Here is a 26,783-nt window from a genome sequence, read left to right on the forward strand (position 1 = left end):
TGGTTAACCCAACCTTTCTCTCTGGCTGCCCTTAACTTTTTTTCCTTCATTTCAACCTTGGTGAATCTGACAATTATGTGTCTTGGGGTTGCTCTTCTTGAGGAGTATCTTTGTGGTGTTCTCTGTGTTTCCTGAATTTGAATGTTGGCCTGCCTTGCTAGGTTGAGTAAGTTCTCCTGGATAATATCCTGAAGAGTGTGTTCCAACTTGGTTCCATTCTCCCTGTCACTTTCAGGTACACCAGATCAAACTTTACTTTGGTCTTTTCACATAGTCCCGTATTTCTTGGAGGCTTTGTTCATTTCTTTTTGCTCTTTTTACTCTAAACTTCTCTCACTTTATTTCATTAATTTGAACTTCAATCACTGATACCCTTTCTTCCACTTGATCGAATTGGTTACTGAAGCTTGTGCATGTGTCACGTAGTTCTCGTGCCATGGTTTTCAGCTCCATCAGGTCATTTGAGGTCTTCTCTACACTGTTTATTCTAGTTAGTCATTCGTCCAATCTTTTTTCAAGGTTTTTAGCTTCCTTGTGATGAGTTCAAACATCCTACTTTAGCTCAGAGAAGTTTGTTATTACCGACCTTCTGAAGCCTACTTCTGTCAACTAGTCAAAGTCATTCTCTGTCCTGCTTTGTTCCATTGTTGGCGAGGAGCTGCAATCCTTTGGAGGAGAAGAAGTGCTCTGGTTTTTAGAATTTTCAGCTTTTCTGCTCTGGTTTCTCCCATCTTTGTGGTTTTATCTACCTTTTGTCTTTGATGTTGGTGACCTACAGATGGGGTTTTGGTGTGGATGTTGATGCTATTCCTTTCTGTTTGTTAGTTTTCCTTCTAACAGTCAGGTCCCTCAGCTGCAGGTCTGTTGGAGTTTGCTGGGGGTCCACTCCAGACCCTATTTGCCAGGGTATCACCAGTGGAGGCTCAGTTGGAAATGCAGAAATCACCTGTCTTCTGCGTCAGTCACACTGTGAGCTGCAGACCAGAGCTATTCCTGTTTGGCCATCTTGGAACAGGAAAAACTCTTTTTTGTTTTTAACCCCATTTATTCCTTCATGTAAGAAGACTGATAGTTAAATGTCTAAAAGACAGACAACAGATAAAGGCTAAGAGAAAAGTCATTTTTTTTAATCCTGGCATCACAGGCTTAATCATGTCAAGTTTCAAGACAACCCCAGCAGCCATCTGACCCTGTTCCTGCAGTTAACTAGTGGAAGGGTAGTGTCAAGAGTGACAAAGTGTAAGAGTAGTTACCTGTGATTTCCTTCTTAAAATAAAGTGGAGGCCAGGCACAGTGGCTCACACCTGTAATGCCAGAGCTTTGGGAGGCCAAGGCAGGATGATCCCTTGAGGCCAGGGGTTCAAGACCAACCTGGACAACATGGCAAGACCTCATCTCTACAGAAATTTAAAAATCAGCTGGGTGAGGTGATGCATGCCTGTAGTCCTAGCTACTTGGGAGACTGAGGCAGGAAGATCACTTGAGCTCAGGTGTTTGAGGTTACAGTGAGCTATGATTGCTTCACAGATTGTTGTCCAATCTGGACAACAGAGTGAGACTCTGTCTTTTAAAAGTAATTAATTAATTAATTAAAACAATAAAATAAAGTGAAGAAGATTCAAAGTCCCACTATCTAAGGTCTGTCAGGAGAAACAGATAATAGGGAAATGGTAACAGCCGGCACCCACAGAGTGCTACTTACTACGTGCCAGGTGCTGTCCTAAGCACTCTACATCTGCCAACTCATTATTCAGATGAGAGAACTGAAAGAATCTTTGCTTTCAACCATCAGTTATATTGCCTTTTCACAGGCAAGGCAACTGCAGTTATGTTGCAATTTTCAATTGCATCTGCAATCAGATGCAAAGGAATTGCTAAAGACTCAGTAGTTGAGGGCTATCTTTTGATCCAGGACCAAAGCAAAGAAGAACTACTTTCATTTTTAACAAGGGCCCAGATGCAGGAAGTAGACCTCTCAAACAGTGTGGTGTGAGAGCAGTATGGGGTGGCAAAAATAGGATCCAGGCCATCCTGGAAATAGTCCCCTGGCCACAGAAGTTAATTGTTACCATCAGTGCCTTAGAAAGGAAGAAGTAGCGACTGACATCAGGACTTCAGAATTGAGTCAAGTTCAGAATAGATGCAGTCATTCTTTACTTCTTTTGTCATCTTCACGAAATCGTGAATTATGAAATTCCTCTGGGAATGTTTATATGTTGATACCTGCACAAAATAGACCCTACCTAGTAATAATCATCTCTATTTTGGTGCATAGTTTTTTGTATTTCCTGTGTGCGTGTGTGTGTGCACACACGTGTTTGTGTGTGTGCATGTGTATGTGAGTGTGTGTGGTATAAATGTTTCCAATATGCATAAAGGGCCTGGACAATATGATATATATGTGTGTTTGTTACTTTCTTTTAATCTAGAAATAGGAATTTAGCATTTAAAGTGCCCTAATCAGGAATATACTCTCCAGGACAGGTTTGAAATTTTTTTTTTTTTGAGATGGAGTCTCGCTCTGTCACCCAGGCTGAAGTGCAGTGGTATGATCTCGGCTCACTGCAAACTCTGCCTCCCAGGTTCGCGCCATTCTCCTGTCTCAGCCTCCCGAATAGCTGGGACTACAGGCACCCGCCACCACGCCTGGCTAGTTTTTTGTATTTTTTTAGTAGAGACGGGGTTTCACCGTGTTAGCCAGGATGGTCTCAGTCTCCTGACCTCGTGATCCGCCAGTCTCAGCCTCCCAAAGCGCTGGGATTACAGACATGAGCCACCGCACCTGGCCTTGAAATGTTTTTCTCATGTCTCCACATTCCAGAGGACCTATTACAAGTGGTTTGACTATTGCTATCTCAATGTACTAGTTGTTAATATACTTTTCAAATGATAGAAATAGTTTTTAGTTGGCAAAATGTGTGGTGTTTAAAATATGTGGATTAGCTAGGCAAAGTGGCATGTGTGTGTGTGATACTACTCAGAAGGCTGAGGTGGGAGGATTCTTTGAGTGCAGGAGGTTTTTGTCTGTTTGTTTTTGTTTTTGTTTTGTAGAGATGGTGTCTTGCTATGTTGCCCAGGCTGGTCTCAAACTCCTGGCCTCAAGCAATCCTCCTGCCTTGGCTTCCCGAAACACTGGGATTATAGGAATGAACCACCATGCCCAGCCAAGCCCAGAAGTTTGAATCCTGCTTGGGCAACATAGCAAGACCCCATGTCTAAAAAGATTAAATTAAATTAAATTTTAAAAATAAAATGTGTGAGGCCAGGCGCAGTGGCTCACGCTTGTAGTCCCAGCACTTTGGGAGGCCAAGGTGAGCGAATCACAAGGTCAGGAGATTGAGACTATCCTGGCTAACATGGTGAAACCCCATCTCTACTAAAAATACCAAAAATTAGCCGGGCATGGTGCCAGGCGCCTGTAGTCCCAGCTACTCCAGAGGCTGAGACAGGAGAATGGCGTGAACCCAGGAGGCAGAGGTTGCAGTGAGCCGAGATCACACCACTGCACTCCAGCCTAGGTGACAGAGCGAGACTCCATATAAAAATAAATAAATAAATAAATAAAATATGTGGATTAATTAGCAATACTGTAGAAGAATTTGTGTCCTTATATGTACAGGAGAGCATAAAATTTATGAGCCCAGCAGCCTATCTATATCTTTCAGAGTGGTCTTCGTGGCTTAAACTCTGATTTGGACCTGAAGATTCTGGTACCTATTCTGAATAGTAAGTGAGCTTAACTTGCCTCTAGAATATTACTGCATCTGCCTTGATTAATTCTTTCCTGCAAGATACTTGGCAGTGTGCCAATGGTAGAGACAACCGGTTTTCTACCAAATAGTCCATTCTCCTCTTCTTCCTAGGGGCTTGGCTACCCCCTGCCGCCCCATCCAGCTCACCTAAGAGATAGCTGTAGTCATGTGGCTAAGTTTCACCTGATGGCGTGTGAATAGAAGAATGTATACCTAGATTTCTGGGCCTACACCTTAAGAACACGAATATGCCTCTTCTGAGTTCTTGTTCCCTTCTTGCCATTTGGTTGGCTAGAACTTTGCTATGCAGACAACAAAAGGCCCAGACAGTAGTGTAGAATCATGCTGGAAGGAATCTGAGCCCCTGAGTGGCTCATGAAGCAGACCACCTGCCACCTTGGAACATTCACCTCCGTCTCTAGCTTTAAACCGTTGTATTATTATTACAGCAGCTTTTCCTTATCTCAACTGATACAGTGCCTAAGGGACTGAGCTGAGCTTGTAAGAAGAGGATGCCTGCTTGCTAATGATGACAGAGGTAGCAGAATTCCATCTAGAGCTGGATACCAGGGTAACATGCCAACATTTAGTGAATTTGGAGGGAAGAGCAACACAGGCCTACCCTACCTCTTACATGTAGAGGCCTTCAGCATCTCCCAGTAAGAATCTAACAGGTGTTTTAAAATGCGGACTTTGTTCACAGCTAATATTATACACTACAGTGAAAATGGAAAGCCTTTCTTCTAAGATCAGAACAACACAAAGATGTCCATTCTTGCCACCTGTATTCAACATATAGTATTGGAAATCCTAGCTACAGCAATTAGGCAAGAGAAATAAATAAAAGACATCCCGCAAATAGGAAAGGGAGAAGTTAAATTACACCTGTTTGCAGATAACATGTCCTTATATATAGAAAACCCCCGAGACTCCCCCAAAAAACTGTTAAGATAAACAAATATAATAAAGTTGTAGGATCCAAAATCAACACACAAAAATCAGTACACTGAAAACTATTTAAAAATCATTAGAAAAATAGAAGAAGACACAAATAAATGGAAAGATAGCTCACGCTCATGGACTAGAAGGATTAAAGTTGTTAAAATGTCCATATTACCCAAAGTGATCTATACAATGGAATACTATTCATCTGTGTCTGGGTGCCTTAGACCACAGAATTATCTGCCCAACCCACTTGGAGCCTATTTACAGGGCCAGTACAGCCTCTTTCCTGATTAAATCCTCCTAAGGGCAGAATGCACAGCTGGAGTACACAACCCTAGAGGCTAAGGATGCCCAGGGGACGCACATTTTATGAAGTGGGTGTGGTTAGAGCTTAGCTGTGTAGCATCAGGTGTCCACACACGTGTCCACAAAGCCCTTTGCGGTGTAGGATGGAGCATAGGTAGAAATAACAGAGGAACTGCCCTCAGACCAGGGATGGGCAGCCAGGGAGCCAGCTAGCTCCATAATCTGGAGACCCCAAGGAGTCTGAGAATTCTAAATAGCAACCTGCCCTTCCAGATCATTATAAAAGTATATTTGTCAAGATGTGAGGGTAGAACATATTTTATTTAACAGCTTGTTACAAATATTTAGACCTGGCCGGGCACGGTGGCTCACACTTGTAATCCCAGCACTTTGGGAGGCCGAGGCAGATAAGTCACTTAAAGTCAGGAGACCAGCCTGGCCAACACGGTGAAACCCTGTCTCTACTAAAAATACAAAAAAATAAATAAAAAATAAAAAATTAGCTGGGCATGGTGGTGGGCACCTGTAATCTCAGCTACTCGGGAGGCTGAGGCAGGAGAATCACTTGAACCCAGGAGGCAGAGGTCGTAGTGAGCCAAGATCGCGCCACTGCATTCCAACCTGGGTGACAAAGCAAGACTCTGTCTCAAAATAAATAAATAAATATTCAGACCAATGTTATGTTGGCTTATTGCCCCAGACCTAGAGGAGTTGAGGGAAACAAGCTCCCAGAGGAAAGATGGCATTGGTGAGCCCTGATTTATAGCATGTGCCAGTTTACACGATATAAATACCCATCGGTGATTTCACACTATCCACGTGATGTCATTGAACGTGGAATTGACCCAATTGGCTCTCTTGAGCCAGTATGAACAGGCCAAAACTCATAAATAGTAGGGGCTGGTGTCTTAGTCTGTTCCTGCTGCTAACAAAACACCTGAGACTGGGTAATTTATAACAACATACATTCAATACTGACAGCTCTGGAAACTGAGAAGTCCAAGATCAAAGCACCAGCAGGTTCTGTGTCTAATGAGGGTTCAGTCTCAGCTTCCAAGATGGAGCCTTGAATACTGTGTCTTCACATGGTGGAAGGCAGAAGGGCAAAAAGGGCAAATACTGTGTAAAGCCTTTTTTATAAGGCATAAATCCCATTCACAAGCAAGGAGCCCTCATGACTTAATCACTTCCTGAAGAACACACCCTTTGATATTATATATTGGTGACTAAGTTTCAACGTATGATTTTGAGGCACACATTCAGACCATAGCCACCATACTGGCCCTGCATTCTATCCTCTTGCTTGCTTCTCTTCTTCTTATCCAACTTTTTCTCTTCCCTCCTTTTCCATCTCTTTTCCCTCTTAGGAACAACATGGCTTTTTCTCCAGAATGTGCAGAATAAATCTGTAACTATCTTCTGTTGCTTGAGCTGGACCTTGGTCTTATCCTTTACCCTCACTGGTTCTTTAAAGGACTTTTTTTTAGGATTTCAGGAATGTTGTCATTGATACATAATAATTATACAAATGAGTGATATTTTGATACATGCATACAACGCACAATGATCAAATCAGAGTATTAGGATATCCATCACTTCAAACATTTATCATTTCTTTGTGTTGGGAATATTTCAAATATTCTCTTCTAGATATTTTGAAATATACGATAAATTATTGTTAACTATAGTAACTTTACTCTGCTGTCAATACTAGAACTTATTCCTTCTGTCTAGCTGTATGTTTGTACCCATTCACCAACTTCTCTTCATCTCCCTACCCACTACCCTCCCCAGCCTTCAGTAACTGTCATTCTACTCTCTACCTTCATGAGATCACCATTTTTATTCCCACATATGAATGAGAACATATGATATTTGTCTTTCTGTGTTTGGCATATTTTATTTAACATAATGACCTTCAGTTCTATTCATTTTGCTGTGGATGATGGGATTTCTTTTTTTTTAATGATGAAATCATATTTCATTGTGTGTATATATATATATATATATATTTTATATATATATATACACACCACATTTTCCTTATCCATTTATCCATTGATGGATAGTGAGGTTGATTCCATATCTTGGCTATTGTGAATAATGATGCAAAAAACAAGGGTACAGATATCCCTTATATATACTGATTTCCTTTCCTTTGGATACCCAGTATTCAGATTGCTGCATCGAATAGTAGTCCCGGTTTTAGTTTTTTGAGAAACCACCATACTGTTTTACATAATGGCTGTAACATATTATCTTCTCACCAACAGTGTGTGAGTTTCCTTTTCTCCACATCCTCACCAGCATTTTTTTTGTTTGTTTTTTATAATAGCCATTCTAATTGGAGTGAGATGTTATCTCATGGCTTTGATTTGCATTTCCCTGATGATTAGTGATGTTCAACATTTTTTTTCAAATACCTGTTGGCCATTTGTATGTCTTCTTTTTTTTTGAGACGGGGTCTCACTCTGTCACCCAGGCTGGAGTGCAGTGGCATAATCACGGCTCACTGCAGGCTTGATCTCCCAGGGTTAGCCTCCTAAGTAGCTGGGACCATAGGCATGTACCACCTCAAGTGATCTTCCCACCTCATCCTCCCAAACAGCTGGGACCACAGGCACATGCCACCATGCCTTTTTTTTTTTTTTTTTTAATAGAGACAGGGTCTTACTATGTTGCCCAGGCTGGTCTTGAACTCCTGGGCCCAAGCAGTCCTCCTGCCTTGGCCTCCCAAAGTGCTGGGATTATAGATGTGAGCCACTGTGCCCAGTTTGGATGTCTCCTTTTGAGAAATGTCCATTCAGATCATATGCCCACTTTTTAACAGGATTATTTGAGGATATTTTTGTTTTATTTTGTTTTTACTATTGAGTTGTTTGAGTTCCTTATATATTCTGGATATTAGTCCCTTGTCATATGAATAGTTCTCATTTATTTTCTCCCATTCTACAGGTTGTCTCTTCACTCTGTCTTTTCACTCCGTTGATTGTTTCATTTGCAGTGCAGAAGCTTTTTAGTTTAGTATAGTCTCATTTGTCTATTTTTTGTTTTTGTTCCCTGTGTTTTTAAAGTCTTAGCCATAAACTCTTTCCCTAGGCCAATGTCCCAAAGCATTCTTCCTATGTTTTGTTCTAGTAGTTTTGTGTTTCAGATCTTATGCTTAAGTCTTTATTGCATTTTGAGTTGATTTTTGTAAGTAGTGAGAGATAGGAGTCTAGTTTCATTCTTATGCATATGACTATCCAGTTTTCTCAGTATCATTTATCGAAGAGGGTGTTCCTTTCCCAGTGCACGTCCTTGGTGCCTTTGTCAAAATCAGTTTGCTGTAAGTACATGGAATGTATTTCTGGTTCTCTATTCTGATCCATTGCTCTATATGTCTATGTGTATACCAATAGCATGTTGTTTTGGCTGCCATAGCTTTGTAGTGTGTTTTGAAGTCAGGTAGTGTGATGCCTCCAGCTTGGCTTTTGTTCAGTATTGCTTTGGCTATTCAGAGTCTTTTGTGGTGCCATATCAATTTTAGGGATTTTTTTTTTCTATTTCTGAAAAGAGTGTCAGTGGTATTTCAATAGGAATTACATTGAATCTGTAGATTGCTTTGGTAGTATGGTCATTTTAGCAATATTAATTCTACTGATCCATGAGCATGGTATGTTGTTCTGTTTTTGTGTTCTCTTCAATTTCATCAGTATTTTACAGTTTTCCTTATAGAAGTCTTTCACCTCCTTAGTTAAATTTATTCCTAGGTATGTTATTTCTTTCTTTCTTTAGCTATTATAAATGGAATTGCTTTTCTTTTTTTTTTTTAGTTTAAATACATTTTATTTTTAGACAACCTGACATAGTTTTCTTAAAAACTGCCTTCACTCCAAATAAATCATAGTCAAAATAAATGAAGAGCTCAAGATTATATCAGTCCCATCCATCTTAAGTACTGGTGTTGTATGGATGACAAGCAGCAGCCAGTTATGATGACAGGTGATAGATCCAAAGAAATTGTCAACTGTGTTACCATTTTTTCCATTTCTAAATCATCCTTAAAGAAAATCATATATGAAGTCATACCATTCTCATGGTAGCTCAGTAGGGCAACCATGCCATCTGGATTCATGTTTTCACCAATAAAGAACTGGAGTTTTTGAAATTAGCAAGGGTGTGCTTGATTGGTTCTGTAGCCTCTGTCACAGAACGTTTTACTCTTTCTGGTCTCTATTCTCCAAATTTGCCTTTGATTGATTTCATGTAATCTTTGATGTACTTCTTGTAGGCTTCTTTTGTGAAGCTGGTTTCCTGTAAGTGAGGTTCCTGACAATATTAACACCAGTGATTACTGTGCTTTAGGTACCTTTGCTCTAGGGGGCCTTCAGCAGAGGCATTTCCACCAGTGAACAAGTCATGAGTGTTACCTTCTGTCCTACTTACCATCTTTCCCTCCACCTTCAGGCAAGCCTGTCTGCAATCTCCCAAATCTTATACATGTTGGAGAACTATTGTGACTGATGATGCCAGGGTAGATAATCATGATAGCGGCTAAAGGGAGACCATGGGGGCACTAACTTAGTAGGAGCCTGCAGCTCAGAGTGAGTGCAGGGTAGCCAGAGTGGCACCGGGTGGGGAAGTGGGTGGAAATGTGGGATTGCTTTCTTGATTTCTTTTTAGTTAGTTCATCTTTGTTGTATGGAAACACTACTGATTTTTGTATATTGGTTTTGTATCCTTCAACTTTACTGGATTTATTTATCATTTGTAAGAGTTTTTTGGTAGAGTCTTTAGGTTTTTCTAGGTATAAGATCATGTCATCTGTAAAGAGGGACACTTTCACTTCTTTTCCAACTTGGATTATGTCTTTATTTCTTCCTCTTTCCTAATCGATCGGGCTAAGACTTCCAGCACAATGTTGAATAAGAATAGTAAAGGTGAGCATCATTGTCTTATTCCAGTTCTTGGAGGAAAGGCTTTCAGCTTTTCCCCAGGTGGTATGATGTTAGCTGTGAGTTTGTCATATATGGCCTTTGTTATTTTGAGGTATGTTTCTTTTATGCCTAATTTGTTGAGAGTTTTTATCATGAAGGATGTTAAATCTTATCAAATGCTTTTTCTGTGTTTATTGAGATAATCATACAGTTTTTGTCCTTCCTTTGGTTAATGTATCACATTTATTGATTTGCATATGTTGAACCATTTTTTGCATTCCTGGGATAAATCCCACTTGATCATAGTGTATTATATTTTTGATGTGTTGTTGGATTTAGTTTGCTAGTATTTTGATGAGGATTTTTACATCTATGTTCCTGAGAGATATTTTTCTCTCATAGATTTCTTTTTTGTGTGTGTCCTTGTCTGGTTTTAGTATCAGATAATGCTGGCCTTACAGAATGAATTAGAAAGATTTCCGTCTTCTTTAATTTTTTGGAATGATTTGAGAAGAATTGGTGTTCTTTATAAGCTTGATAGAATTCAGCAGTAAAGTGATCCAGTTCTGGGCCTTTCTTTGTGGGGAGACTTTTTATTACTGATGTAATCTCATTATTGGTCTGTTCTGTGGGGAAAAGAAAGATATCAGACTGTTATTGTGTCTATACAGAAAGAAGTAGACTCCATTTTGTTCTGTATTTGAGATGCTGTTAATCTGGGACCCTACCCCCAACCTTGTCCTTGCAAGAGACATGTGCTGTGGTGACTCAAGGTTTAACGGATTTTGGGCTGTGCAGGCTGTGCTTTGTTAAACAAGTGCCTGAAGGCAGTATGCTTGTGAAAAGTCATCACCATTCTCTTAATCTCAAGTACCCAGGGACACGCGCACTGCCAAAGGTCACAGGGACCTCTGCCTAGGAAAGGTAGGTATTGTCCAAGGTTTCTCCTCATGTGATAGTCTGAAATATGGCCTCGTGGGAAGGGAAAGACCTGATGGTCCCCCAGACTGACACCCGTGAAGGGTCTCTGCTGAGGAGGACTAGTATAAGAGGAAAGAAGGCCTCTTGGCAGTTGAGATAGAGAAAAGCATCTGTCTCCTGCCGGTCCCTGGGCAATGGAATATCTGGTGTAAAACTCGATTGTATGTTCTGTTTGCTGAGAAAGGAGAAAGCCGCCTTAGGGCTGAAGGTGGGACATGCCAGCGGCAATGCTGCTCTTTATGCACTAAAAAGATTTATGGAGATGTTTATATATGCATATCAAGGCACAGCACTTTTCCTTAAACTTATGTCACAGAGATCTTTATTTATACGTCTTACTGCTGACCTTCTCCCTATGATGATCCTATTATCCTGCCACTTCCCTTTTTCAAAGATGGTAAAGATAATGATCAATAAATACTAAGGGAACTCAGAGACCGGTGCCGGCGTGGGTCCTCTCTATGCCGAGCGCCGGTCCCCTGGGCCCACTTTTTCTTTCTCTATACTTTGTCTCTGTGTCTCATTTCTTTTCTCAAGTCTCTCATTCCACCTAACGAGAAACACCCACAGGTGTGAAGGGGCAGGCCACCCCTTCATGTTCTGGTTTTCTGTTTCTTCCTGGTTCAATCTTAGGAGCTAGTATGTTTTCTGGTATTTAATCAATTCCCTCTAGGTTTCCTAGTTTTTGAGCATATAGTTGTTCATAATTCTCTCTGATGACCTTTTGCATTTCTGTGGTATCTGTTGTCATGTCTCCTTTTTCATTTCTGATTATGTTTATTTGGATCTTATCTCTTCTTTTCTTGGTTAATCTAGATAGCAGTTTATCAGTTTTGTTTTTCTTTGCAAAAAACCAACTTTTTGTTTCATTGATCTTTTTCCTCTTTCATTATTTATCATTGAGGTTTGGTAGTTTTCTGTAGTGGTAACATTTGATTCCTTTCTCGTTCTCATTTGTGTATCTGCTATGCCAGTGAGTTTTACACTCTTGTGTGTTTTCTTGATGGTAGACATCATCCTTTCTGTCATGTGCATCCATGTGAAGAGACCACCAAACAGGCTTTGTGTGAGCAACAAAGCTGTTTATTTCACCTGGGTGCAGGCGGGCTGAGTCCAAAAAGAGAGTCAGCAAAGGGAAATAGGGGTAGGGCTATTTTATAGGATTTGGGTGAGTAGCGGAAAATTATAGTCAAAGGGGTTTTTTCTCTTATGGGCAGGGGTGGGGATCACAAGATGCTCAGTAGGGGAGGTTCTGAGCCAGGAGAAAGAATTTCACAAGGTTAATGGCTCAGTTAAGGTGGGGCAGGCACAAATCACAATGGTGGAATGTCATCAGTTAAGGTAGGAACCGGGCATTTTCACTTGTTTTGTGGATCTTCAGTTGCTTCAGGCCATCTGGATGTATATGTGCAGGTCACAGGGGATATGATGGCTTAGCTTGGGCTCAGAGGCCTGACACTTTCACTTCTAGATGAAGGACTCTCAAACATCCATCTTTTTTGTTTTTTTCTCTTTTTTTTTTTGTAGAGATGGGGTTTCACCATATTGACCAGGCTGGTCTCGAACTCCTGGCCTCAAGTGATCCGCCTGTCTCAGCCTCCCAAAGTGCCCTGAACCAGTACGCCTGGCCAAGTATGTCTCTCTTTAAATAACTCTCCCCCTTTTCTTGTGTTCCACATCATCCTGTTTGAAAGACACAGATTTCATTTTGCAGCATTTCTCCCAAGCACTTGACATCTTCTCTTTGGGAGTCTCTGTCCAGGGAATCTTACTATTTAGGAAAAATTTGTAGATGTGTCTTACCAAAGTCTCGGATATATATCTAATGATGGCCAACTCTCCCTATCATGAACTCTAGAATAACCTGATCACTTTTGCCCATGGGTTTCTGTCACTTCTACTTCTCAGACTAGTTCCTTCTTGTGGCCAGCATTTGGTACTTACTTCCTCCACTTTCTGTGAAGACTCTCATTTAGTTAGGAAAAAAAAAAAAAAAAAAATTACTGATGCCATGGAGCATAGTATTTGTAGAGAAAAAGGACCTAAGAGGTCAGCCCCTCTCACTTGTTATATGAAGCATCTAAAGTTCTAAGGACGGAGATGTTTGCCCAAGGTCACGTAGTTAATAAATATTATCTCTATCAGGCCACTTCGTATGATTGGGCAGGATGTTTATTACCAAAAAGCAACCACCTGAGGGGTCAGTAGGAGCTGAAATCCAGTCTGTGCTCCTCCTGCCTTGCCAAGCTGTGAGTCCTGCTTAGGATTGTGTGCCACCCCCCACCACCAGAGAAAAGGGCCTCTCTGTAATTTTTATAAAGGCACTATTTGGCTAATAGTGATGCTAATCTATATGTAAACTTTTCTTCCAATTATCTCCAACCTAAATGTTAGAAAAAAGTTAATTAGGAAGAAATTTTGCATTTTTATTTTTAAGGAATTAGTATCCTATAACTTTTATGTTCCTAACAGTTCTTACTACATCTTTTTCAAATACTGTTTGTGAATTCTTAAGCAATCTTGGCATTCACAGATTGGGTTGTTTGTTTATTTGTAGAGACAGGGTCTCACTATGTTGCCTAGGCTGGTCTCAGACTCCTGGGCTCAAGCAGTTCTCCCACCTCAGCCTCTCAAAGTGCTGGGATTACAGGCATAAGCCACCATGCCTTGCCAGATTTGATCATATTTGCTTCACCTACTCAAATTATGAGGATGGGGTACAGGTCCAGGCTAGGGTCTCCGGATCCAGGACTCGTCCTGAGAATGAGAAGGGCTGCCCCAGGATCATAGGGTGGAACCAAAGAGAGACTTAAGCCCCCACCCACACAAGGGCAGCTTTCTGTCTGATACAAAGGACCTAGTCCCAGGAGACAAGAAGTTAATCCCAAGGAAAAAGTCTGGAGTAGAGGACAGGACAGAGAGAATATTTCAGAGGCAGAGCTTGGAAAGATTTCCTGAGACAAAGATTTCCTGGGAAGTGTTCTTTTGTAGGGGCCTCCTGTGTGCTTTGGATAAAACTGGAAAGTTCAAAAGGCCTAGTCAGTCTGCAGAGTTCCAAGTCAATGCAACAATGCCACTGGAGGTCAAGAGGAGGCAATGACATCAGAGACCAACGCCCTGGTTTCAGTGGGACAAAACACTGCAACCAGAGCCCAACAAGAGCCCACTGGGCCAAACAAAAGCCCACTGTGAACCAGTCACAACCCCACCAATGCCAGGTGAGTGCGTAAACTTTCCCTCTCCCAGAGGCCATCTTGGCTAATGGAAGGGGAGAGAAGAAAATGCCTAAAACGTGGAGCATGTCCCCAAAAGAGATTAGGTTAACCCCAAAGTAGACTCTGGCTACCTTTACTTGGAAAGTTTCTGTTTGGTGATCTACTTTCACTTCATCACCCTATCTCCCCATCAGAGGAAATGGGGCTTTCTGGACAAAAGAGAGTAGTTACAGAAAACAAAAAGGCTACATGTTCAACCTTTGAGTTCAACTTAACCCCATTACACCTGGTCCCTCGAGTCCCAGAGGGCATGCTTTGCACATTATTCAGAAGTTATAGAGTTCAAATATAAACGTAGATGAGTCTTTTGATGCCCTTGAGGTTGGCTTTAGGCATAGAAAAAGGTTATTCAGAGGTTACTTAGCTTTAAAAATTAATATTTAATTTACTAAATTTACAACGTAAAAACTTCGTTTACCACCAGGCGTGGTGGCTCATGCCTATAATCCCAGCACTTTGGGAGGCCGAGGCAGGCGGATCACAAGGTCAGGAGTTCAAGACCAGCCTGGCCAACATGGTGAAACCCCATCTCTACTGCGAATACAAAAATTAGCTGGGTGTGGTGACGTGCGCCTGTAATCCCAGCTACTTAGAAGGCTGAGGCAGAAGAACCGCTTGAACGTGGGAGGCAGAGGTTGCAGTGAGCCAAGATCACCCCACTGCACTGCAGCCTGGGTGACAGACCAAGACTCCATCTCAAAAAAAAACTTCGTTTACCTTAAAATTTAAGTTCAACTTAGAATTCTTGTTGTTCTTTCACAAATACAGCAAATTTTCAAACCACTTGAAGGGCCCAAATATTGTTTGGTTCCATTAACAAATGCTATTAGATAAACTCCTTAAAACCTCTTAAGGTACATTTATAAATTTAACATAATTTATTTTCTTAATATCAATAATTATTCAATTTAATGTCAAAACTTTCCTGGGAACCTAAATAATGCATACAAATCTAGTAGATCAAGCATATAAATATGGTGATTTTTAAGTTCTTAAGAGATCTTAGTAAGAATCTGACTTAGAATGTAAGTCACTTACTCCCTTTGGTGTTTAGGAAACACAAGACTGATCTCTAGTTTCAACAGACCAAATTCTCTTAGACATTACAACTACTTACAGTAAGTAATGTATAGGTTCTGCATTAATACAAAAATATTAATACCATAGGTAATATCCTCTTAAACATTTCTACTCCTAAACCTAAATCTTCGCAAGGTTGAAATATGATTACCCACCATGTTAGTTTGCAAGAACTGCTATAACAAAATACCACAAACTGGGTGGCTTAAACAACAGAAATTTATTTCCTCGTAGTTCTGAAGGCTGGAAAGTCCAAGGAGTCAGCTGGTTTGGTTTCTTCTGAGGCCTCTCTTCCTGGCTTGCAGAGACCAGCCTTCTCACTGTGTTCCCAAGTGGTCTTTCTTCTGTGTGTGTACATCCCTAGTGCCTATTTTTGTGTCCAAACTTCCTCTTTTTTCTTTTTTTTTGAATTGGGGCCTTGCTCTGCTGCCCAGGCTGGAGTGTGGTGGTGCGATCATAGCTCACTGCAGCCCAACCTCCAGGGCTCAAGCAACTCCTCCCGCTCAGGTTCCTCAAGTGTACACAACCATGTCCAGCTAATTTTTGTATTTTTTATAGAGATAGGGTCTCGCTATGTTGCCCAGGCAGGTCTCAAACTCCTGCCCTCAAACAATCCTCCTACCTCAGCCTCCAAAGTGTTGGGATTACAGACACGAGCCACCACCCCCACCCCAAATTTCTTCTTATTATAAGGACACCAGTCAGGTTGGATTAGGGCCCACCCTAATGGCCTAATTTTAAACCAGTCACCTCTTTAAAGTCCCTATCTCCAGGGCAGGTATAATGGCTCACACCTGAAATTTCAGTGCTTTGGGAGGCTGAGGTGGGCAGATCACCTGAGGTTAGAAGTTCGAGACCAGCCTGGCCAACATAGTAAAACCCGCTATCTACTACTAAAAACACAAAAATCGCCAGGCATGGTGGCATGTACCTGTAGTCCCAGCTACTTGGGAGGCTGAGGTGGGAGGATCACTTGAACCTGGGAGGCAGAGTTTGCAGTGACCCAAGATTGCACTACCGCACTCCAGCCTGGTCAACAGAGTGAGACTCTGTCTCAGAATAAATAAAAATAAATAAAAAATAAAGACCCTATCTCCAAATAAAGTCCCATTCTGAGATACTCGGAGTTTGGGCTCCAGCATATAAATTTGGAGGGGGAGACACAATTCAGCCCATAACATTCACCAGGGAGACAGTTGTGCCGACCCAACAATTTGAGAGATGCCTTTCCAGGCAATGCCTTGCCAGGAGGATGACTGAATGTTGCCGGTGACCTTGATGGAACATACCGAGCCCTCCTTCGAGTGACTCTCATGGGGTGGTCCTGTAGCCCTTAGAGTCCACATAGTCTACATCTCTACTTCTCACTTTTGCCTCATTACAGAGGACCACATCCTCACCCAGGCTGCTTGGTCAGCGTCCATATTTCTGCAAATCTTTAATATAATGTCTTTTATCTAGCTCTGAAGACCATGAGCTAGATGGAATTTTGCAGTTTTTCCATATCCTTCTTTCCTGGTAGAATCACAAAACTCTTTTAGATATTAAATTTATTTCTTTCAAATTTTTTATTCTAATAAAAGCTGAAAGAAAATACAATAAAGACCCATATATCCTTTGCTCAGGTTCAATGGTTGTTAACATTTGACCATATTTGCTTTCTCTTTCTCTCTCTGTCTCTCTCTTTCTCTCTCTCTCTCTGTTTCTTTCTCTCTCTCTCTCTGTCTCTCTCTCTCTCTCTCTGTGCGTATGCGTGTGTGTGCGTATGTGTATGTGTGTGTCTATGTGTCTGTCTGTTTATGTTTGGCTGAGCCTTTTGAAAGTACTTTGTAGAAATCATGACACTTGCCGGGCGCAGTGGCTCACACCTGTAATCCCAGCACTCTGGGAGGCCGAGGTGGGCAGATCACAAGGTCAAGAGATCAAGACCATCCTGGCCAACTAACATGATAAACTTTGTCTCTACTAAAAATACAAAAATTAGCTGGGCGTAGTGGCGCACGCCTGTAGTCCCAGCTACTTGGGAGGCTGAGGCAGGAGAATCACTGGAACCCAGGAGGCAGAAGTTGCAGTGAGCCAAGATCACACCACTCAACTCCAGCCCGGGTGACAGAGTGAGACTCATCTCAAAAAAAAAAGAAAAAAGAAAAGATACTTCACCTTTAAATATTAATATATTAATATCCTAGAAATACAGACAGTCTCATACATAAACAATACCATTTTTATGTCTAAAAATTAATAGTAATTTGATAATATCCTCTAATTTACAGTTTATATTCAAATTTCACATATCCCATAAATGTCTTTTATAGGTGTGTTTTTCCAGAGTAGTATCCCATCATACATTTGCGTTTGGTTATTATATCTCTTTAGTTCCTCCGCTTTTTTCTCCATAAGATTGGAATATTCCCTTATGTGTCAAGGATGCTGTTTGAGCACTTGGTTAACATGGTGAGTGCCAGGTCTCCCTATGGTAACAGTTCTTTTCTGTTTGCAATTAGTGAACAATCTGTGGAGTGATTCTTTGTCACCATCAGGAAAGAGAAAGATAGATGATATATAGATAGATCCTAGAAAAGTTCTTTAGTTTTCTTTACAAAAATAGCAAAAGAATTTATTGAGACTTTGTAAATGTTAATATCTTCATTTTATTATACATAATGCAAGGTGTTTTTTCTCAAATGTAGGTAAATATATCCCCAGAGATATGCTGTAAAAGGCTGAGTTAGGCAAAGTGCACAGGACGGATCAGAACTTACAGGAATGATTTTATGTAGTGATACTAACACAATTGTAAAAACACTTTTCATGCTGAGACAATTGCAGATGTATTAATGGAGTGAAATGTAAAATCCACACATATTTTTTAAATGAAGCATGCAAATTCAAAGAAAATTTGAGCTTAGGGAGTTTAAAATAGGCTGCTTTGGACTATTTCCCTAGCTTCCCAGAAGTCCTTTTCTACTTTTCTGTCCTTAAGGGGATGGCCATAGGAAAGTGTGAGAAGTGCTGGCTTTAGAGTATGTATCTGTATTTTCTGCCTGAGGCACTGGTGGGAACCTTACTTCTAGAGTATCTAAAGGAATCGCCCCTGTTCCCATGTAAGCTACTCCACTTCTGCTGAAACCCCTCTTTGCCACTTTTCAGGGGCATGTTTGTGAAGCTATTCTGGGCTCATGTCAAATGCACTAGCTTTCTTGGTTCCTAGTCCTTATTATTATTTTCAGATTGTTCTTGGTCTTTTTTAATGCAATTTGTTCAATGTTTGACTTAAGTATCATTTATTAGTTGATTTTTTACAAAGTTTTCTCCCTTCAATATTCACTAGGCAATGCAGGCAGCCTGTTGTCTCTGTTATCCAGGAATCACACCTTGCTGTAAAGTACGCTTTTCCTTTATCGACCTTCCCTGTCCTTGCAGCCCAATGGATCGCTGATCCAGGAGCACATGTTACAACAAGCTGCCATCATTGGGGTCATCTGCCCCTTTGGGAAGGGAGCTTAATTGGGCTCCAAGGTGAAAATGTATTTCCCTTACTTACAATACTTTAACCAGTGCTGAATTATCCAACAGTCAGACAAAGTATGCATTTGACCAGTGTTAAAGGTAAACTAAGGCACAGTAAACTTTTAAAGAGTTTATTTGAGCAAACAGTGATTTGTGAATCAGGAAACACCAAATCAAAGCTGGTTTGGGCTCTGCCAAGGGGATGCAAGAGGAAGTCTTTTATAGGGTGCACATGAAGGTAAAGTGTCTTAATTTTGTGTTGCTTCACAGAATACCACAGACTGAGTAATTAATTTATAAAGTAAAGAAATTTATTTCTCACAGTTCTGGAGACTAGAAAATCCAGTATCAAGGTGCCAGCATCTGGCAAGGGCCTTCTTGCTGCATCACCCCATGGCAGAGGGTGGAAGGGCAAGCAAGCTAGCTTGCAACCTCAAGCATTAATCCATTCATGAGGGTGGAGCCCTCCTAGTCTAATCACCTCCCAAAGGTTCCACCTCTTGACATTGTTGCATTGGGGATTAAGTTTCCTACAAATGTTCTTGGGGAAACACATTCAAACCATAGCATAAAGCAAAGGAAATATTTGATTGGTTACAGTTACACAGTTGTCTTATTTGATCTTTCCTACTGGAAATTTCCTAGTTAGTTACTTATAAATTAGATGGTGGCTTCTGATTGGCTGAATTTAAGTTTCATTTTACTTTAAGGTAGACATTTACAAAACAAATAACCTCAAGCTAAGTTTCACTTACCTTTTCAAATCAAGCATGGTCAGCGTTGCCTCCATGGCTTAACTGCTTTGTTTGCTTTGTTTGCTCAGGAATTCTTCAAGCCTGGTCTCCATTCTAATTTGTAGCACCAGTAATAAAGCAGAAGGATCCAAAAATTATTTTTTGTGAGATAATTAAACATTCCCTCAAAGCATAAAATTTGTCAGCCTAGGCAAAGTAAGAACTTTGTCTGACCATCTTATGCTTATTTTACGATTTGCTGTAGTTTTAATTTGTAATTACATACCTGGGGAAGAAGGGAGAAATCATCTCTTCAGTGCTCAAGGTTTCTACTGGTCTCAGTGGGTCTCTGGGCCATGCGTGTCCTGACACCACTGCCAGGCATCCACCCCCTTGCTGGCAACAGCTCAGGTCCATCCTGGCATGATTACTCTCTGGCATGCACTGAAACCATTAGAAAAGCCACAATTTTGGGAACATACCTACATTTCCCTTAATTGTAATCCTTTGTTGGGAATAGACTTGTGGTCTATCACCTTTGGGGTTACCATACTTAGGTACTTCTAACAATGAGAACTAAGCTCAGAGTTCATGGCCACCTTTGTTCCTGACCATGGAAAAGGGAGTATGGCAGTGGCTGAGAATTAAGCTCTAGAGCAGTTTTCCAAACTGGATCCAGAACCTTGGAAGGGGGAGTAATATATCTTTGTTTTCACTAACCTTAAAATAAAATTTAGCATTTTGCTTAATTATGAGTGTAGGCAAGAAACCCCAGTAGTTTTAACAAAACCCATGACTTTCCACTAGTAAAAATCACAGATATTTTCAGAGCCAATTCAACTGTTAGACATGCCTTGAAATACCATTTCACTCACTACTGCTTCAAAATTATTGAAGTTTTTTGACCCCTGGTAGGTACACAGTCTTCTTGTAATCAATGCTATTGAGCAATTATCAGCCTATGTCTCCCGTGTTCTATATTACTCATTCAGAGACAAACATTGTTTCTCTGTAATTCCATGTCTACAAAGTTGTCTGTCCATTTATTTAAGAAGAGAAAGCTAAGTACATATGGAGACACTTAAAACTCTTTCAACAACTATTTCTGTCATAATGGCATCAAAGCTGAACCATGAATTCACAGTCATATCCTTTTTAATATAAGTTGTATTGGTTTGAGACTAGCCTGGCCAGCATGATGAAACCCCATCTCTATTAAAAATACAAAAATTAGCCAGGCATGTGATCCCAGGTATTCAGGAGGCTGAGATAGGAGAAATTCTTGAACCCGGGAGGTGGAGGTTGCAGTGAGCTGAGATCATACCACAACACACCAGTCTGGGTGACAGAGCAAGACTCCGTCTCAAAAACAAAAAAAAGAAAATTAGAGTTGAACTTTAAAAGTCTTAGATAATTCTGGTGTTCCTTGAGAGAAGCCTTGAAAAATGAGATATGAAAGCTGTCATTTCATTTGCAACAAAATATCTTTGTAAAACAAGATTTTTAACACTTGTAATTATCAAAACAAAAAATAGACAATGTCTACGATGTCATGCATATTGCGTTGTTGTTTTAAAATGTAGTTTTTCATATTATTTAGGTATGGCAAGACCAACAGATCATGAGATGACTGCCACTGACACGACAGTTGGTTATATTCACAGATCTCAAGAGAAGGGGATGCACCATGCCATGGGGGGCTGAGGGATGTGACATGTAGAACACAGGGGTCAGTCAGGAGGCAGAGACGGGAATACATGGGCAAGAGCCTTTTGTGGTCTCCTAGTTAGTTACTTATAAATTAGATGGTGGCTTCTGATTGGCTGAATTTAAGTTTCATTTTACTTTAAGGTAGACATTTACAAAACAAATAACCTCAAGCTAAGTTTCACTTACGTTTTCAAATCAAGCATGGTCAGCGTTGCCTCCATGGCTTAACTGCTTTGTTTGCTTCCTTGAGAAGGAACAGAGTGGGCAGCAGGGTAAGTAGGCCTCGCATTGGCTGGCTTGAATAATTTCAGTGGGCTCTGAGGTGGAGGGACTGTCTCTAGTTGTCAGGGGCCAGGTACCAAGCCCTGGGGTAATTAGGCCTGGCAGACAGTGGCCTAGAGTGTAAGAAAGCAATAAAGGAGGTGATTGAAGCCAGGCACAGTGGTGCACACCTGTAATCCAGCACTTTGGGAGGCCCAGGTGGGCAGATCAGTTGAGCTCCAGGAGTTCAAGACCAGCCTGGGCAACATGGCAATGCCCCGTCTCTACTAAAAATACAGAAATTAGCCAGGCATGCAGTGAACTTAAATCACTCTATTGCACTCCAGCCTAGGCAACAGAGTGAGACCATGTCTCAAAAAAAAAAAAAAAAAAGACTAGCTGGTTTGCATATGAAACTCACACTCCCAGGTGGGTAAATCATTTATTATCGCTAGGCTTTGACTAGCCCTGGGAATGGCAGTCTCTCTAGGGTCACAAGGCCCCAAATGTCAAATATCAAATACAGAAACCAGAAAATGTGGTTATTACACTTGACAACATTTGTCCCACTTTCTAATCCTCTTATTCAAGCCAAGGAACAAAGCCTTCATGCCAATATGTCTTAAAATACAAAATCTAACTTTAATTTGCCTGTATTTCAGACATGCCTTCTCACTAAGACCATATGTATATATATCCCAAATTTATTTTATTTTAATAGGTTGACATATTATTTATCGCTGCATAGCAAATGGCTTCAACCCAAGTGATTACAAACAGCAAACATTTATTATCTGTGGGTTTGGAAGGCAGGTGCAGCATAGCCACGTGGTTCTGGGTCCAGTTGTGTCACAAGGCTGTAACAAGGTGTCAGTCAGGGCCTCAGTTCTCCAAGGCCGCACCAAGTGGGGATCTGCTTCCAAGCTCCCTCACGTGGTTGTTGGAAGGCCTCAGGTCTTAGACATAGGGACCTCTCCACCTTACAGCTGCCTTAGGACGTGGCAGCTGGTTTCTTCCAGAGGGAGCAACTCAAGAGAGAGCGAGAGAAAGCATTCAAGAAGCCACAATATCTCTGGAACCTAATCTCAGAATTGGCATCCCATCATTTCTCCCATCTGTTCATCAGAAATGAGTCACTAGGGTCCAGCCCCAACTCAAAGGGAGGAGATTACATGAAGGAATAAATATCACGGGTGGGGACCACATTCGAGGCTGCCTACCACAGTTGAAAACTATACGTCGGTATTTCAAGGCCAGGTGTGGTGGCTCACGCCTGTAATCCCAGCACTTTGGGAGGCCGAGGTGGGTGAATCACTTGGGGCCAGGAGTTTGAGACCAGCCTGCCCAACATGGAGAAACCCCCTCCTTACCAAAAATACAAAAATTAGCCAGGCATGGTGACGTGTGCCTGTAGTCCCAGCTACTCAGGTAGCTGAAGCAGAAGAATCGCTTGAACCTGGGAGGTGGAGGTGGAGGTGACAGTGAGCTGAGATCGTACCACTGCATGCCAGCCTGGGTGACAGAGAATTGCTTTTCTTTGTACTATGTATTTTATCTTTTGCATTTGAAAATCATATTCTGAGAAGAAGTCCAAAGCCTTCACTAGCTATATGTAACACAGATAAAGAGTCCCTGCTTCAGTGCCAGACAGATTTGGGTCCAAACCCTGCCTTACCCACCAGCCATGTGGACCTTGAGCAATAACTTCACCTTTGCAGGCATCGGTTGCTCCAGCATAAAATGGGCATAATAACAGCATGTACCGTAGACTTGTTGTAAGGTTGAAATGAGATCATGCAAAACATTAACATTCTGCCAGAATATATTAACAAATGGTAGTTATTATCAGTTTAGAAAAGAGCATACCTAAATTTCATATGTATGCATAGTGTTCTACTTCACATGATTATAGAAGCCTGGGATCATGTTTATTAGTGGTTAGGTTCTACTCTTTCTTCCGTTGTATATTTTAAATATCTTAACAAACGTGATGAAACCCAACGTGTTTGTATCTGCTCCCTTACCAAAAGCACCACATAGGCTGGGTGTGGTAGTTCACACCTGTAATCCCAGCACTTTGGGAGACCGAAGCAGGCAGATAACTTGAGGTCAGGAGTTGGAGACCAGCCTGGCCAACATGATGAAACCCTGTCTCTACTAAAACTACAAAATTCAGCTGGGCATGGTGGTGTGTGCCTGTAATCCCAGCTACTCAGGAGACTGAGGCAGGAAAATCACTTGGACCCAGGAGGCAAAGGTTGCAGTGAGCCAAGATCACGCCACTGCACTCCAGCCTGGGCGACAGAGCAACACTCTGTCTCAAATAAAAACAAACAAACAAACGAAAAACAAGAAAAAAACACACAATAAAAAATACCGAGTATTATTATATCCGGATATATTATATTAACACAAATGACATAAGCATAATAACCAAATACTGGGCCAAAATGTCCGTAGCGGGGAAATGCATAATCCAGCAACCTTCTCACCCACAAAATCTCAGTCCTGATGGTTTGCATTTTCAATGCATTGGCCACCTGTTACACAGTATGCAGGTGACTATCTTGGAAGATGAGTCGGACTGGAAAAAGATTAAAACCCCTTTCTTCCAGCCACCTGCTTCAGACCAGGTGTTCCTTCCTGCCAATGCAGTACAAAAAGGAAGACGCAGACAAGGACTGCAGTTACTCTGTTATCATGTGATCGGTAACACATGAATCACATTTGACAGAGGGCTTGTGCTATCCAGGAATCCAGTGACCATTCAAAGTCAGCGTGGACACCTGAGAGTCAGGAATGGCTTGCTGCCTCCTTTTGTTAGTTCCCCTGAGTCTGGAGACCAGAAAGGCGGGATCTGGAATGGGCAAGTGCAGTGTTTTCTCATATTCTGACTTGGAGTCAGGACACAGGTAGAAACTGCTGGTTCTACTTTGGTAGAGAGCCTCTCCCCCAGCTGGCCTCCTTTGCCCTGGCATGTCCAGCACACAAAGGAGGACATCATTAATATAAATGAGGGGACAGCATCTGTTGCCAGAGAGACTTAATTAGTCCCCAGCTGGGACTGCCATGGACACATTGCATGTTAGTTGTGATTTCCCAGAAACAATGAGGGAAGACTGAAAACACGTTGTTCCTCCACAGCCCCGCCCTCCCCTGCAACCTCACTCTCAATTCTGGGTTGTAGTTTTTCAAAACAGTACCGGAGAGTTTGATCTGAAATCTCTTGGTTAGTACTGGAATGAAAATGAATTAAAATTAAGCAAATTGTACACGGGATCTCTTGGTACTGTTTCTTACCAACTGCATGTGAATCTACAATTACCTCAAAATAAAAAGTTTAATTTTAAAAAATCAAGCTGCTCAGAATTTACTGTGACAGGAAGAAAGAAAGAAACTGAAAAGATGGAGGAGGAAGAGGAGGGAAAGAAAGCCCTATTCTGAAAATCAACTTTCTGTTTTTTTTCTTAAATGAATTTCCTCAATCAAGCTATACGTATCCAAATGATGTTCTGTGCCTGGCGAAAGGTTGTGGAACAGAAAATGACACCTGCTCTTTTCCTCTCCTTTCCCCTGACCAATCTGACAAGATCCTTAAGAGCAACTGCAAAGAGTATCTCTGGTATTATAAATGAGAGCTGGTAAAGGCCGCCCGCAGTGGCTCAGGCCTATCATCCCAGAACTTTGGGAGGCTGAGACTGGAGGATCAATTGTACCCAGGAGTTTGAGACCAACCTAGGTAACATAAGAAGACCCCATCTCGCCGGGCGCGGTGGCTCAAGCCTGTAATCCCAGCACTTTGGGAGGCTGAGACGGGCGGATCACGAGGTCAGGAGATCGAGACCATCCTGGCTAACACTGTGAAACCCCATCTCTACTAAAAAAAAAAATACAAAAAAAACTAGCCGGGCGAGGTGGCGGGCGCCTGTAATCCCAGCTACTCCGGAGGCTGAGGCAGGAGAATGGCGTAAACCCGGGAGGCAGAGCTTGTAGTGAGCTGAGATCCGGCCACTGCACTCCAGCCCGGGGACAGAGCGAGACTCCGTCTCAAAAAAAAAAAAAAAAAAAAAAAGAAGACCCCATCTCTACAAAAAAATGTTTTTTTAATTATCCAAGCGTGGCAGTGTGCGCCAATAGTCCCAGCAACTTGGGAGACTGAGGCAGGAGGATCACTTGAGCCTGGGAGGTCAAGGCTACAGTGAGCTATGATCACACTACTGCACTCTAGTCTGGGTGACAGAGTGAGGCCCTGTCTCAAAAAAATAAAAATAAAGAGAGCTGGTCAGAGTTGCTGCCTCCCCTCTAGAGAGAAGGACAGAGAAGATACATTTTTCATGATAAATCCTTTTAGACTTCAAATTTTGTAGTATGTATATATATTACCTAGTCCCAAAATATTATTCCTCAAATCTTATATAAGGTCTAGCTCAAACAAGTCCTTCTTGATTAAGCCTTTCCCGTTTTACTACTTAGAATTCACCACTAACAGAGGGGTAGTGCTTAAGCCTGGCTGCCCGTAGAAAAACCTGAGAGCTTTTTAAAAGATGCCCAAACTCAGCATCCTCCCCAGACCAGCGGACTGAGAATCTTGGAGGGGAGGAGGTCAATCTGGGTATTTTTCAAAGCTCCTCAGGTAATTTAATATGTACTCGGGGTTGGAACTTTTGCCCCGACCCTTTATGGAGTCCATATTTAAGCACTCACCCTACGAGTAAACTGAGTGATTGATTAAAAAGTAAAAAAAAAAACACTTTCACACCTTTTATCTCATTTTGTCTCTACCACAACAACATGTAAACTGGGCTTCATTTTCCCACAGCACAGAGGAGGAAGTGGAGAGTTGACCTGCTAGAAGTTACCAAGGTCCCTTTGAGATCTTCTGTTCTGCACTTCCTTGTATTTGATCATCTCCCCTGAGATTAACAGATTTTGCTCTCCCCACTCAGAGCCCAGTGTCGTACCTTTCATTCAAGTAGTTCAACTTCAATAACCAACACAGTGAAAAATGAGTAGCTCAGCAGGACACCAAGAAGTCACTCCCAGTGACAGAACCCCACAGGGTGGTTCAGCTTCCTCAGAGATTTCTCACATTGTGGGTAACAGTTCATGTTCCTGTTTCTCTCACTTCTTGTTTACCCCTATCAAAATCAATTCAGTTGCATGTTTGAAATGCATTTTCCCAAGCCCCAGATTAATCAGGATCCTTGGGGGTGGTGTTCAAGGATATCTTGTGTGTATGTGTGTATCTGTGGGAAAATATACTTAAAATTCACCATCTTAGCCCATTTTGTGTGTGATTTAAGCAACAAA

The 26,783-nt window shown here is 41.6% G+C and overlaps 1 long non-coding RNA gene and 1 pseudogene across 5 annotated transcripts; both read right to left on the reverse strand.

Annotated features, from left to right (window-relative positions):
- Nucleotides 1-8,756: 8,756 nt before the first annotated feature.
- LOC113225227 lies at nt 8,757-10,037 on the reverse strand (annotated as a pseudogene).
- Nucleotides 10,038-10,259: 222 nt separating this feature from the next.
- Nucleotides 10,260-26,557, reverse strand: LOC111549304. Of its 5 annotated transcripts, none has more exons than XR_004228886.1 (4): nt 26,435-26,557; nt 19,789-19,946; nt 19,524-19,616; nt 10,260-10,548 (listed from the first exon to the last, which is right to left on the reverse strand). It is a non-coding gene; the product is annotated as an uncharacterized LOC111549304 (long non-coding RNA). The 5 variants fall into 5 exon arrangements; XR_004228887.1 differs by lacking the exon at nt 10,260-10,548 and adding an exon at nt 21,399-21,456 and having other exon boundaries at nt 17,345-19,616; nt 26,435-26,553; XR_003309897.2 differs by lacking the exon at nt 10,260-10,548 and adding an exon at nt 21,399-21,607 and having other exon boundaries at nt 17,345-19,616; nt 26,435-26,537.
- Nucleotides 26,558-26,783: the final 226 nt, after the last annotated feature.

The sequence above is a fragment of the Piliocolobus tephrosceles genome, chromosome 3 (assembly GCF_002776525.5).
Source record: "Piliocolobus tephrosceles isolate RC106 chromosome 3, ASM277652v3, whole genome shotgun sequence".
In the NCBI taxonomy this organism is placed as follows: Eukaryota; Metazoa; Chordata; class Mammalia; order Primates; family Cercopithecidae; genus Piliocolobus; species Piliocolobus tephrosceles.